The 14,574-nt window shown below is 34.8% G+C and overlaps 6 pseudogenes; all 6 read right to left on the minus strand.

Annotated features, from left to right (window-relative positions):
* Positions 1-6,240: 6,240 nt before the first annotated feature.
* LOC122336034 lies at positions 6,241-6,359 on the minus strand (annotated as a pseudogene).
* A 5,646-nt stretch (positions 6,360-12,005) lies between these two features.
* On the minus strand, positions 12,006-12,124 carry LOC122336148 (annotated as a pseudogene).
* A 668-nt stretch (positions 12,125-12,792) lies between these two features.
* On the minus strand, positions 12,793-12,911 carry LOC122336121 (annotated as a pseudogene).
* Positions 12,912-13,573: 662 nt separating this feature from the next.
* On the minus strand, positions 13,574-13,692 carry LOC122336046 (annotated as a pseudogene).
* A 277-nt stretch (positions 13,693-13,969) lies between these two features.
* On the minus strand, positions 13,970-14,088 carry LOC122336087 (annotated as a pseudogene).
* A 278-nt stretch (positions 14,089-14,366) lies between these two features.
* LOC122336158 lies at positions 14,367-14,475 on the minus strand (annotated as a pseudogene).
* Between the last annotated feature and the right edge of the window lie 99 nt (positions 14,476-14,574).

A 14,574-nucleotide genomic window follows, 5' to 3' on the forward strand; every position in this document is an offset into this window, starting at 1 on the left:
AAAAGCTGCTGCAAAAAGCCCTCTATTTTAAGGTGAGGTACACTAAGTGCCATTATACTAGATAAGTAATGAATGAAATACAAAAAAAAATACTTCAAAATGAGCTACATTAAAGATAAGAGCATTAGTTAAGTAGTTAAAAACAGTCAAACTCTGTTTAAAAAACAGCTACTTTAAAGGCAATTGAATTAAATAAGCAGTAAGGGAAAGCAAAGAGCTGGTCAAACTTTGACCACACTATGGGCCAGTGTATTAGATAAGTAGTGAAAAAACTCAAAAACTTACAGCACCTGGTATTCCTAGGCAGTCTCCCATCCAAGTACTAACTAGGCCCAACTCTGCTTAGCTTCTGAGATCAGACGAGATCAGGCGTGAATTTTTTTTTTTTTTTATTTTATTAAATATTTTTCAATCAATCAAATACAATAAAAAACATACTTTCTCTTGTACAATATCCACATCACATATCTCATAATTTCATACATTATTTAAACAAATTCTTCGCTCTCCGGTAGCTCCCACATAAAATCTTTTAAAACACGATAGACATTTCGTGTAAAAACAACATAAAATGCATCTAGGATTTTTTCACTTTTAAAATACACATACAATTTGTCCATATATATTTCAGTTTTCCTTTTAAAGACAGTCCAAACATCCAAAACAATTTGTTCCTTTTTGGCCACAATTCTCCTCTCCCATATTGCACTTTTCATTAACATCACAAACAGATTAATAAAGGCTTTGTTTTTACACTTCTTTTCCCATCCAAACATCAACACTCTGTTCCATTCCATTCCATTTTCATCCCATTCTTCAGTCAAGTCTTTGATTAAACATTTACATTTCCTTAAAAATGCCTCCAGTTCCTTACAATATAAAAACAGATGTAAAATCCCTCTCTTCTTTTCTTTGCACACACTTTGCACATTGCATGTTGTTCCATCCCTATTTTTTGTAAAATAACTTCAGTAAAAACAACTTTGTGTCTTATAAAATACTCCAAACATTCCAACTTTGTTTCACACACTTCCCCTCATGTTTCTCCATATACATTCTTCTTTTAGATTGTTGAATTTTTCCACCCAGTACTTATTTACAGTTGGCTCTTTAAAAACACCATCTCTAAAAACACAATAAAACATTTTTACAGTACATCCCTTAAAATCATAAAATTTTTCCGCCAGTTTCACATTAAAATGTTCCTCTGTTTGCTCTTCTTCTGTACTCTCTATTCTTTTAATCCACTCTTTAGGTATTGCTTTTTTAAGGATTTCATATTTGTTTGTTATTTCTTGTTTGCTATATTCTTCTTTTGCTTCATCCATTGCATCCACAATATATTGTATTGGTAAAAACCCTCTTTAAATTCATACAAGACATCTCTCACTCTTGTTATCCCCACTTCCATCCATTTCTTAAAAAATAGTTCTTTGTCTTGTTTTAAAATGTTGTTATTTAAGAACAGGGGTTGATTTAAAATGTTTTCTCTTCTTTGAGGGTTGTATACAATTTTACTTAAAAATTTTCCCCAGGCACTAAACATTTCTCTGTAAAACTCAGGTAATCCTTCTGTCATCCAAATTTTTGTTTTCATCCATAAAATACCATCCCCCATGTTAAAATTCCCACATTTGTTTAAAAAGTATTTCATTGTTTTTTCCACTCAAATTTGCTCTCTTCTTGTAGGTATTTCTTTACTATTTTAACTCTCAAAGCATTTTTTCTCTGTTCTACATCCATTAAACCTAATCCCCCCTTTTCCACCGCCCCTAAAATCGTATTATATGCTATTCTTGCTGGTTTTCCTCCCATAAAAAGTCAAGAAAACATTTCTTCAACCTCTTTTCTGTCCACAAAGGCATCTCAGATACATTTAAAACATACCACAGCTTAGAAACCATTAAAACATTCAATATTAAAACCTTCCCTTTTAAGTTTAGTGTTCTCAGTTTCCAAAAGTTTAACCTTCTCTCTATTTCTGTTACTAGTTCCTCCCACATTTCATCTCTTACTTTTCTCTCATTTTTCCCCATTAAAATTCCTAAAATCTTAATTTGTTCCACTTCCTTGAAGTTAAAACAATCCGTTAAAATCATAGCTTTCCCAAATCTGATATATACTGTTTTCTCCTCATTTATTTTACTCCCAGATCCTTTACAAAATTCTTTTACAACATTCATAACTTCTTTGACACTATCCTTTCCTTTTACAATTATCGTTGTGTCATCAGCATATTGATAAACCTTCCCTTCATTGTTTTCACAATTTCTATACCTATTATTCCTTCTTTTTGTTTTATAGCCAGTCCCAATGGTTCTGATACAAGTGAATAAAGTAAAGCTGAAAGCGGACAACCCTGCCTAATTGATCTTGTGATTTTAAAACAGTCTGTTAAAACCCATTACATTTTATCCTTGTTAAAGCACCCTTTGTATAAAATCTCTATCCATTTGATAAAATTCCCCCAAAACCAAAACTCCTTAAAACCTCAAATACCCCTGTGTTCCACCCTATCAAAAGCTTTTTCAAAGTCCAAACTAATTATATATCCATCTTCACCTTTATCCTTCATGTACCATATTGTATCTCTTATACTCATTTTTATGTCATCTATATCCCTTCCTTTCACTCCGTATGCTTGGTTTTGTTTCAATTATGCTTGGCATAACTTCCTTTAATCTGTTTGCTAAAACCTTGGCTAAAATTTTAAGATCCGTGTTCAACATTGTAATTGGCCTATAGTTTTTTAAATCTATTTTTCACCCTTCCTTTTATATACCAGCTTCATTAACCCCATCCTCGTTCTTTCATTAATTTCTTCTTTTTCAAAAATTTCTTTAAAAACCTCATTTAAAATCTTTGTTAAAACCCCTTTAAAACATACATAAAATTCAGTTCCCAAACCGTCTATTCCCGGACTCTTTTTTTATTCAGTTCATTTATTGCTCTTTCGATCTCTTCTTCTCTGATTACTTGGTCACAATCTTTTTATCTTCCTCACTTACTTTTGCTTTTATCTGATTCAGCAGTTTCTTTTTTTCCTTCTCTTCCACGCCCCTTGCACTAAACAGATCCTCATAAAAATCCTTTATTTCTTTTAAAATATTTTCATTACCTTCTACAATTTCTCCATTTTTCCCTCGTATTTCCTTTATAATATCAGCTTTCCTTTCTTTTTTTCCAAATCAAAAAGAATTTTGTGCATTTTTCACCCTCCACAAGATATTTAGCTTTGCTTCTTAACCTCGCCCCTCATATTCTTTTTCTTCTATTTCTTTCAGTCTTCCCTCCATTTCCTTTATCTTTAGTATGTCTTTATTTTCTTTATTCAATTCAATTTCCAAACTCTTCTTTATTTCTCTTTCTTTGAACCTTTTGCATTTCCTCAAAGTACTACAATATTTGATTGAAAATTTTTTGATTAAAAATTTGACATTCTCCCACCAGATTCTCTTATCCTCTGTATACATTTCATTTTCCTTTTCCTTTTCAATGACCTCTTTAACCTTCAAAACATAGTCTTCATTCTTTAAAATCTCTGTATTTAAAATCCATACTCCCGGACCCCTTTGCATGTTGCTCCAATCTATTTTAAAACGTAAAAACTTATGATCACTAAAACTGGTTTCTTCATATCTGATTTTTTCAATAAAATTCCCTACATTTCTTGTACATAACACATAATCAATTCTTGTTTTACAAATAAAGTTCCCTACTATTTGCCTTCTTGAAAACTCCTTTTTCCTCCATTCATTTCCTCCACACATCTATTAAGTTATTTTCTCTCATCAGTTCCTTTAATTCATTTCTCCCTGTGTCTGATTTAAAAACCATTCCTCCCGCCATATCCTGCTTGCTAAAAACAGTATTAAAATCCCCATCATTATTATTTCTTTATACTTCTTTACAATATTTCTTAAAACATTAAAAACTCTTTCTTTTCTTTTTCTCTTCTGTTGGTGCGTGTACATTGGCTAAAATCAGTTCACGTCCTTCACAATTTACTTCAACCACCATACATTTCCCCATCTTATCTTTATACACTACATTGCTTGAATTAAAAACATTTTTTCTCATTAAAAAGCCACTCCTCTTCCAAGCCTTCCATCTCCATTGTTATACAAAATATCTCCATCCCATTTCTTTTTATAGTCCACCATCACACTCTCTTTCCAATTTGTTTCTTGCAAAACGATAACATCTTCTCCTTTACATTTTTCTTTCACTCTTTCAAACTTTCTCATGTCCATCAGTCCCCTTGCATTAAAAGTAACACAACTAAAAACCATTAAAAAAAGAAAAATAAATACTTAAAACCATTATTCTCCATCTTCTCCCTCCAGCCCTCTTAACGCTTCATACCTGTTTGCACTTGTCATTATTTTTTCCTTGCATTTTCCACGTTTGGTTTTACCTTTATTGTTCTCCTTCTTATTTGTCCTCTCTCCCCTCTGTCTTTTCCCATACTGTTTGTCCTTGTTTCTTCTTCACTGTCCATTTCTTTGCTTTGAACTTCTATTCCTTGTCCATCTCTCTCCACATCATCTAGAAAAGTTTTAAAACTGTCCGCTATTTCCATTTCCGTCCACTGAGTGTCCTGTTCTGTTGTCTGTTCCTTGTCTTTGTCATTCTCTTTTTCTCCTTCACGTTCCTCTATGTTGTCTGATTCCTCTTCTGTTTCTTTTTGTTGTAGTCCTTCTTCCTCTTGTTCTTCATCAATTTGTCTTTCCTCCTCGTTGTTTCCTTCATGCACCTGTCCGCCCATCCGATCTTCCCTACCTCCTTCCTCTCCCTCCATCCAACATTCACATTTATTTAAAACTCCATGACACTCCGGGCATCTGACAGCATTGCAATCTCTTGCAAAATGTCCCCTCTCCTCGCACTTATAGCACTTAAAATCTGGGCATTCTTTAAGCAGGTGTCCTGGGCTCATGCACAGCCTACAGGTCTTCACCTGATGGCTGTGCATCACCCTAAAATACTGCGGCCCCTCGGCTGTTTCCAACTTTGTGCTATATGGCAACGATGTCACTTCTTTGGGAATCTAACTTTTAGGAACCTTGTTCCGTCCTCAATGTCAGTGCCGGGTAGCATCTTCTTTTAACATTTGACATGGGATTAACTCCCCATCCTTCCAATTTCCCTAAAATTTTATTATCATCAAGATAGACGGGCAGGTGCATGAAGGAAACAACGTAATCTCTATTTTGCAATTTTTTTATCTCGCAGTTCACCCCTTTTATTAAAAGTCCATCAGTCAATTCCTCACATGCTTCTTCCTTTTCCATTGTAAGTTCATATTCTTTTCCTTGCCTTGGTCTTAACGCCAAAAATATTCCCATTTCCACATTTATCCGTCACCGCTTTTATAATATCCACAGCTCTCACCTCACTTACATTCTCCACATTCACAATCACAGTCGCCTCCTTTAAATATCTTCTTCTGCCAAACTTGTCTCTTGTGTCTAGGTTTTTTCCATGTTCTTCTCGTTGTCGGTAATCCAGACCAGTGTCGTTTGTCATACGTGTGTCTCGCCATCCAGTCCAGTGTCGCTTGCCGTGCCTCTTCCTCGTGCCAGTCCAGTGTCGTTTGCCATGCTTGTTCCTCGTGCCAGTCCAATATCGCTTTCCCATGCTTCTTCCTCGTACAGTCCAGAGTCGCTTTGCCATGCTTGTTCCTCGTGCCAGTCCAGTGTCGTTTGCCGTTAATCCGTCCATTGAAAAAAGGAGAAAAGAGAAAATAAAAAGGCGTAACCACCCTCCAGCAAGCAAAAATGCTGCTGTTGGGTGGTTTTATAACTGAAAAAAAAAACAAAAACTAACTTTAACTAAAGAAAAAGCAAAATACAAAGACAAAAATTAACACAAAATGGAGGAGAGCCTTCCTCTCCCTACTGCAGCCAACAACTTCCTGTGTGCTCTCTAGCGCCAACAGGGTGGTATGGCCGTGTTTCTAAAGCTGCTGCAAAAGCCCCTATTTTAAGGTGAGGCACACTAAGTGCCATTATACTAGATAAGTAATGAATGAAATGAAAAAAAAAAAAATACTTCAAAAATGAGCTACATTAAAGATAAGAGCATTAGTTAAGTAGTTAAAAACAGTCAAACTCTGTTTAAAGAACAGCTACTTTAAAGGCAATTGAATTAAATAAGCAGTAAGGGAAAGCAAAGAGCTGGTCAAACTTTGACCACACTAAAGGCCAGTGTATTAGATAAGTAGTGAAAAAACTCAAAAACTTACAGCACCTGGTATTCCTATGCAGTCTCCCATCCAAGTACTAACTAAGCCCAACTCTGCTTAGCTTCTGAGATCAGACGAGATCAGGCGTGAACAGGGTGGTATGGCCGTAAGCGAAATCTGCTGCAAAAAGCCCCCTATTTTAAGGTGAGGCACACTAAGTGCCATTATACTAAAGTAATGAATGAAATACAAAAAAAAAATACTTCAAAATGAGCTACATTAAAGATAAGAGCATTAGTTAAGTAGTTAAAAACAGTCAAACTCTGTTTAAGGAACAGCTACTTTAAAGGCAATTGAATTAAATAAGCAGTAAGGGAAAGCAAAGAGCTGGTCAAACTTTGACCACACTAAGGGCCAGTGTATTAGATAAGTAGTGAAAAAACTCAAAAACTTACAGCACCTGGTATTCCTAGGCAGTCTCCCATCCAAGTACTAACTAGGCCCAACTCTGCTTAGCTTCTGAGATCAGACGAGAATTTTTTTTTTTTTTTTTTTTATTAGAAAAATATGATAAAAACATAAAGTTTACAATTCATCACTTAGTCCATCCAGTACAGCAAGTCTCTTTCTATACACTTTGTATTTTTACATTTTCTTCAATTAAATAAAATACATTAAATACTAAAAAGAAAAACATCATCAAAATCATTCTGTTACTGGCATTTTTAAATCAAACTTTTACAAACATTGTACATATCTGAATCAAACACTTTGTAAAAGTCTTGCAATTTGTTTTCTTGCATAAAATAACAATGTAAATGTTCTACATATTTCTCAAACTTCCTTTTGAAAACATTCCATACATCTATTACATTTTCCTGTTTTTTTTGCCTCTGCTCTTCTTTTCCCATATTGCACATTTCATTAGCATGACAATCAAATTTATCATCTTTTTGTGTTTACACTTTTCTTCTATACCCAACAATATCACTCTGCTCCATTCTATTTTTTTCTCTTTTTGTTCCCCTCTTAACATTTCGATTAGTCTTTTACAGGTTTCATTAAAATGTCCAATTCTCTGCAATTTAAAAACAAGTGTAAAAAAATTTTCGTTTTCAGCATTGCAGACTTTACATCTTTCACTTGGTTCCATTCCTATTTTTTCAATAAAACATCAGTAAAAACCGCTTTGTGCCTAATAAGAAACTCTAAGCTTTCCAGTCGTGCATCTATCATTCTTCCTTTCATGTTATTCCAAATGTCATCTTCCTTAAGATCTTCAAATTTCTGTACCCAATACATATTGACGACAGGTTTCTTAAAGATTCCTCTCTAAAGAAATCATAAATCATTTTGACCGTGCATTCTTTAAAATAAAATTGTTTTTCTCCCAACTTCACAAATACCTCTTTCTCTTGCTGCTCTTCTTCCATGTTTTCTATTTGTTTTATCCACTCTTTGGGTATTGCTTCTTTTATTACTTCATATTTATTTCTTATTTCTGTTTTATTAAAATCCTCTTTAGCCTCTTCCATTATGTCTATTATGTGCTGCATTGGTAAAAACCCTCCTTAAATTCATATAAAACATCTCTGATTCTTGTGATCCCAACATCCCACCATTTCTTATAAAAAATCTCTTTCCCTTGGTTTAAAATGCCATTGTTTAGAAATAAAGGCTGATTTAAAATGCTCTCTCGACCTTGTGGATTAAAATTAACATTAATTAAAAATTTCCCCCAGGCGCTCATCAGTTCTTTATAAAAATCTGGCAACACTTCCACCATCCAATTCTTAGTTTTCATCCATAAAATATTGTCTCCCAAATTAAAATTGCCACATTTGTTTAAAAAATATTCCATTGTCTTTTTCCATGCTGCTTTGTTTCCCTCATCTAGGTATTTTTTTATTATTTTCACTCTTAAGCTATTTTTTCTTTGTTCCACATCAATTAATCCCATCCCTCCCTTCCCTGCCTCTCCTATTAATGTACTGTATGAAATTCTTGGCGGTTTGCCATTCCATAAAAAATCTAAAAAACATTTTTTCAGCCTTTTTTCCACCCACATTGGCATTGCAGTCACATACAAAACATACCACAACTTTGTCACCATTAGCACATTTAAAATTAAAACTTTTCCTTTTAAACTTAACGTTCTCAATTTCCAAAAAATTAGCCTTCTTTCAATTCCTCCTAGTATTTCTTCCCACATTACTTCTTTAACATTTTTTTCGTTTTTTCCCATTAAAACACCTAAAATCTTTACTTCTTCCGTTTCTTTAAAATTAAAACAATCCGTTACACCAACCACTCCTCCAAATCTCATATATACCGTTTTCTCTTCATTTATCTTGCCTCCTGATCCCCTACAAAACGTCTGTACCACTTCCATTACTTTTTTAACACTCTCTATATCCTTAACAATTATGGTTGTATCATCTGCATATTGAAATATTTTTTCATTTCCCCCACTTCCTTCAATGCTTATTCCTCTTATGTCTTCCTCTGTTTTTACTGCTAATCCTAGTGGTTCTGCTACTAGTGAATATAAGAGCGCTGATAATGGACATCCTTGCCTTATTGACCTAGTAATTTTAAAACATTCTGTTAAAAAACCATTACATTTTACTCTTGTTATTGCTCCCCTATATAAAATCGTAATCCACTTGACAAAATTTTCACCAAACCCGTACGCTCTTAAAATTCCAAATAAATATTCATGTTCCACTCTGTCAAAAGCTTTTTCAAAATCCAAACTGATTACATATCCTTTTTGTTTTTTTCTTCATATACCTTATTCTGTCTATTATGCTTATCGTTGTGTCCGCTATATCTTTCCCTTTAACTCCATACACTTGATTTGTTTCAATTATAGATGGCATTACTTCTTTCAGTCTGTTGGCTAAAACTTTTGTTAAAATTTTCAGATCTGTATTCAGCATTGTGATCGGTCTGTAATTTTTAAGTCTACTTTCTCTTTTTCTCTTATATATGAGTTTTATTAATCCCATCCCCATTCTCTGATTCATTTCCTCTTTCCTAAAGATCTCTTCATACACTTCTTTTAAAATACCGGTTAAAAATCCTTAAATATCTTGTAAAATTCATTCCCTAACCCATCCAGGCCCGGCTTTTCCTTTTATTCAGTTCACTTATTGCTCTTTTTATTTCTTCCTCACTTATCTCTTGCTCACACTCTTTTTATCCTCCTCCCGACTTTTGTCTTAATTTTCTTTAGTAACTTGTTTTTATCTTTATCGCTTACTCCTTCTGCCCTAAATAACTTCTCATAATATTCTTTTATGGCTTTTAAAATCCCTCATTTGTTTCCACCATATCCCCATTTTCATTTTTTAGTTCCTTGATTGTCTGTGCCACTCCCTCTTCTTTTTCTAAGTCAAAGAAAAACTTTGTACATTTCTCTCCTTCCACTGTGTACTTTGCTTTGCTTCTTAATCTTGCCCCTTTATATTTATTTTCTTCTATTTCTTTACATTCTTCTTCCATTTCCTTAATTTTTTGCAAGTCTTTTCATTCTTATTCATTTCCTTTTCTAATTGTTCTCTTATTTCTCTTTCCTTTCTCTTTTTTACATCTCTGCACCAACCCACAGTATTTTATTGTAAACTTTCTGATTTCATGTTTCACATTTTCCCACCAAATTCTTTTTTTATCTTCTCTATACATTCCGTCTTCTTTTTCCCTTGTAATGATCTCTTGTACACTTAAAACATAATCTTGATTCTTTAGAACCTCAGTGTTTAAAACCCATACTCCCGGACCTCTTTTCACTATGTTCCAATCTATTTGCATAAAAATAGGTTTATGATCACTTAAAGTTGTTTCTTTATACCTTATTTTCCCTAAAAACCGTTCTATATTTCTTGTACATAAAATGAAATCTATTCTTGTTTTACACATAAAATTACCCACTATTTGTCTTCTTGAAAATTCCTTTTCTTTTCATTCCTTTCCCTCCATACATCAATCAAGTTATTTTCTTCCATCAACAATTTTAACTCTTTTCGTCCTGTGTCTGTCTTAAAAGTCATTCCCTCAGCCATATCCAGTTTACTAAACACAACATTAAAATCCCCCATAATAATAATTTCCTTATATTTCCTTATACATTTTCGTAAAACATTGTAATACTCCTCTTCTCTTTCTCTTTGTTGGTGCATGTATATTTATACCAAGTATTTTCCTATCTTCATATTCCATTTCAAACGCCATACATTTTCCAACTCCATCGTTATAAACAACATTACATGTTACATCACTGCTTTCTCTTATTAGTACTGCAACTCCTCTTCCAGTTCTATCATCACCATTATTATACAAAATCTTCCCATTCCATATTTTCCTTACTTCACTTATATGTACTTCTTTCCAGTTAGTTTCTTGCAACATAATCACATCCTCATTTTTACACATTTCCTTGACATTTTCAAATTTTCTTATATCCACTAACCCTCTAGCATTAAAAGCAACCATTCTTAAAACCATAACCCAAAAGACAGTTCTTAAAATGACATTCATGACAACCATTTCTTCATTCCATCTCCTTTAAGTCCTTTACGCCTCATTTTTATCCACATTTTGTTTTTTAACCAGTCTTTTTTTAGCTACTTCAATGTTTGGCATTACCTTTATTGGTCTTCTCCTTTTACTTGATTTCGCTGAATTTTCCTCTTCCATTCCTTTATCCATTTCCATATTCTGTTCGTTGTCCTTTTGTTCTGCTCTGTCCGGTACACTTTTTTGGTCTATAGTCCTGTCCATCTTTATCTCTTTCTCTTCCTTTTGACGTGTTTGTTCCAATTCTTTTTCCTTTTGTCCATTCCTTCTTTAATGTCATTATTTTTTGTAGTTTCTCCTCTTGATCTATTTCTGTATCTCCTTCATGCACCTGCCCGCCACCTGCTCCTCTTCATCCTCCTCATTCTCGATCCAGCAATTACATTTGTCTAAAACCTCTCGGCAATCCAGGCACTTAACAGCATTGCAGTCCCTTGCAAAGTGGCCTCTCCCGTCACATTTGTAGCACCTGAACTCTGGACAGTCCTTTACCATGTGATCCGGACTCATACACAGCCGACAAGTTTTCACCTGGTGACTGTGTATCACCCGGAAATATTGTGGCCCTTCCGCTGTCTCCATTTTTGTGCTATATGGCAATGAGACCACCTCTCTTGGGAACCTCACCTTTGCAAAGCGAGTGCCATCCTCTATGTTAGTGCCCGGATACACCCTTCTTTTAATCAAAGATAAGGGAGTTACTCCCCATTGTTCTAATTTATTTAAAATATCCTCATCATCTATGTAAGCAGGAAGGTGCATGAAAGAAACAACAAAGCTGCTGTTGGGTGGTTTTATAACTGAAAAAAAACAACAAAAAACTAACTTAAACTAAAGAAAAAGCAAAATACAAACACAAAAAAATTACACCAAAATGGAGGAGAGCCTTCCTCTCTTTCCTTACTGCAGCCAACAAACTCCTATGTGCTCTCTAGCGCCAACAGGGTGGTATGGCCGTCAGTTAAAGCTGCTGCAAAAAGCCCCTATTTTAAGGTGAGGCACACTAAGTGCCATTATACTAGATAAGTAATGAATGAAATACAAAAAAAAAATACTTCAAAATGAGCTACATTAAAGATAAGAGCATTAGTTAAGTAGTTAAAACAGTCAAACTCTGTTTAAAGAACAGCTACTTTAAAGGCAATTGAATTAAATAAGCAGTAAGGGAAAGCAAAGAGCTGGTCAAACTTTGACCACACTAAGGGCCAGTGTATTAGATAAGTAGTGAAAAAAAAAACAAAAATTACAGCACCTGGTATTCCTAGGCAGTCTCCCATCCAAGTACTAACTAGGCCCAACTCTGCTTAGCTTCTGCAATCAGACAAGATCAGGCGTGAACAGTGTGGTATGGCCGCAAGCTAAAGCTGCTGCAAAAAGTCCCCTATTTTAAGGTGAGGCACACTAAAGTGCCATTATACTAGATAAGTAATGAATGAAATACAAAAAAATACCTCAAAATGAGCTACATTAAAGATAAGAGCATTAGTTAAGTAGTTAAAAACAGTCAAACTCTGTTTAAAGAAGAGCTACTTTAAAGGCAATTGAATTAAATAAGCAGTAAGGGAAAGCAAAGAGCTGGTCAAACTTTGACCACACTAAGGGCCAGTGTATTAGACAAGTAGTGAAAAACTCAAAACTTACAGCACCTAGTATTCCTAGGCAGTCTCCCATCCAGTACTAACTACGCCCAACTCTGCTTAGCTTCTGAGATCAGAGATCAGGCGTGAACAGGGTGGTATGGCCGTGGCGAAAGCTGCTGCAAAAAGCCCCTATTTTAAGGTGAGGCACACTAAGTGCCATTATACTAGATAAGTAATGAATGAAATACAAAAAAAAAAATACTTCAAAATGAGCTACATTAAAGATAAGAGCATTAGTTAAGTAGTTAAAAACAGTCAAACTCTGTTTAAAGAACAGCTACTTTAAAGGCAATTGAATTAAATAAGCAGTAAGGGAAAGCAAAGAGCTGGTCAAACTTTTGACCACACTAAGGGCCAGTGTATTAGATAAGTAGTGAAAAACTCAAAAACTTACAGCACCTGGTATTCCTAGGCAGTCTCCCATCCAAGTACTAACCAGGCCCAACTCTGCTTAGCTTCTGAGATCAGACGACATCAGGCATGAACAGGGAGGTATGGCCGTAGTTTCTAAAGCTGCTGCAAAAAGCCCCTATTTTAAGGTGAGGCACACTAAGTGCCATTATACTAGATAAGTAATGAATGAAATACAAAAAAAAAAAAATTTCAAAATGAGCTACATTAAAGATAAGAGCATAAGTTAAGTAGTTAAAAACAGTCAAACTCTGTTTAAAAGAACAGCTACTTTAAAGGCAATTGAATTAAATAAACAGTAAGGGAAAGCAAAGAGCTGGTCAAACTTTGACCACACTAAGGGTCAGTGTATTAGATAAGTAGTGAAAAACTCAAAACTTACAGCACCTGGTATTCCTAGGCAGTCTCCCATCCAAGAACTAACTAGGCCCAACTCTGCTTAGCTTCTGAGATCAGCTGTGAACAGGTGGTATGGCCGTAAGCAAAAGCTGCTGCAAAAGCCCCTATTTTAAGGTGAGGTACACTAAGTGCCATTATACTAGATAAGTAATGAATGAAATACAAAAAAAAAAATACTTCAAAATGAGCTACATTAAAGATAAGAGCATTAGTTAAGTAGTTAAAAACAGTCAAACTCTGTTTAAAAACAGCTACTTTAAAGGCAATTGAATTAAATAAGCAGTAAGGAAAGCAAAGAGCTGGTCAAACTTTGACCACACTATGGGCCAGTGTATTAGATAAGTAGTGAAAAACTCAAAACTTACAGCACCTGGTATTCCTAGGCAGTCTCCCATCCAAGTACTAACTAGGCCCAACTCTGCTTAGCTTCTGAGATCAGACAAGATCAGGCGTGAACAGGGTGGTATGGCCGTAAGCTAAAGCTGCTGCAAAAAGCCCCCTATTTTAAGGTGAGGCACACTAAGTGCCATTATACTAGATAAGTAATGAATGAAATACAAAAAAATACTTCCAAAATGAGCTACATTAAAGATAAGAGCATTAGTTAAGTAGTTAAAAACAGTCAAACTCTGTTTAAAGTACAGCTACTTTAAAGGCAATTGAATTAAATAAGCAGTAAGGGAAAGCAAAGAGCTGGTCAAACTTTGGCCACACTAAGGGCCAGTGTATTAGATAAGTAGTGAAAAAACTCAAAAACTTACAGCACCTGGTTTTCCTAGGCAGTCTCCTATCCAAGTACTAACTAGGCCCAACTCTGCTTAGCTTCTGAGATTAGACGAGATCAGGCGTGAACAGGGCGGTGTGGCCGTAAGCGAAAGCTGCTGCAAAAAGCCCCCTATTTTAAGGTGAGGCACACTAAGTGCCATTATACTAGATAAGTAATGAATGAAATACAAAAAAAAATACTTCAAAATGAGCTACATTAAAGATAAGAGCATTAGTTAAGTAGTTAAAAACAGTCAAACTCTGTTTAAAGAACAGCTACTTTAAAGGGAATTGAATTAAATAAGCAGTAAGGGAAAGCAAAGAGCTGGTCAAACTTTGACCACACTAAGGGCCAGTGTATTAGATAAGTAGTGAAAAAACTCAAAAACCTACAGCACCTGGTATTCCTAGGCAGTCTCCCATCCAAGTACTAACTAGGCCCAACTCTGCTTAGCTTCTGAGATCAGGCGTGAACAGGGTGGTATGGCCGTGAGCGAAAGCTGCTGCAAAAAGCCCCTATTTTAAGGTGAGGCACACTAAGTGCCATTATACTAGATAAGTAATGAATGAAATACAAAAAAATACTTCAAAATG

This window comes from Puntigrus tetrazona, unplaced genomic scaffold (assembly GCF_018831695.1).
Source record: "Puntigrus tetrazona isolate hp1 unplaced genomic scaffold, ASM1883169v1 S000000962, whole genome shotgun sequence".
NCBI classification, from domain to species: Eukaryota; Metazoa; Chordata; class Actinopteri; order Cypriniformes; family Cyprinidae; genus Puntigrus; species Puntigrus tetrazona.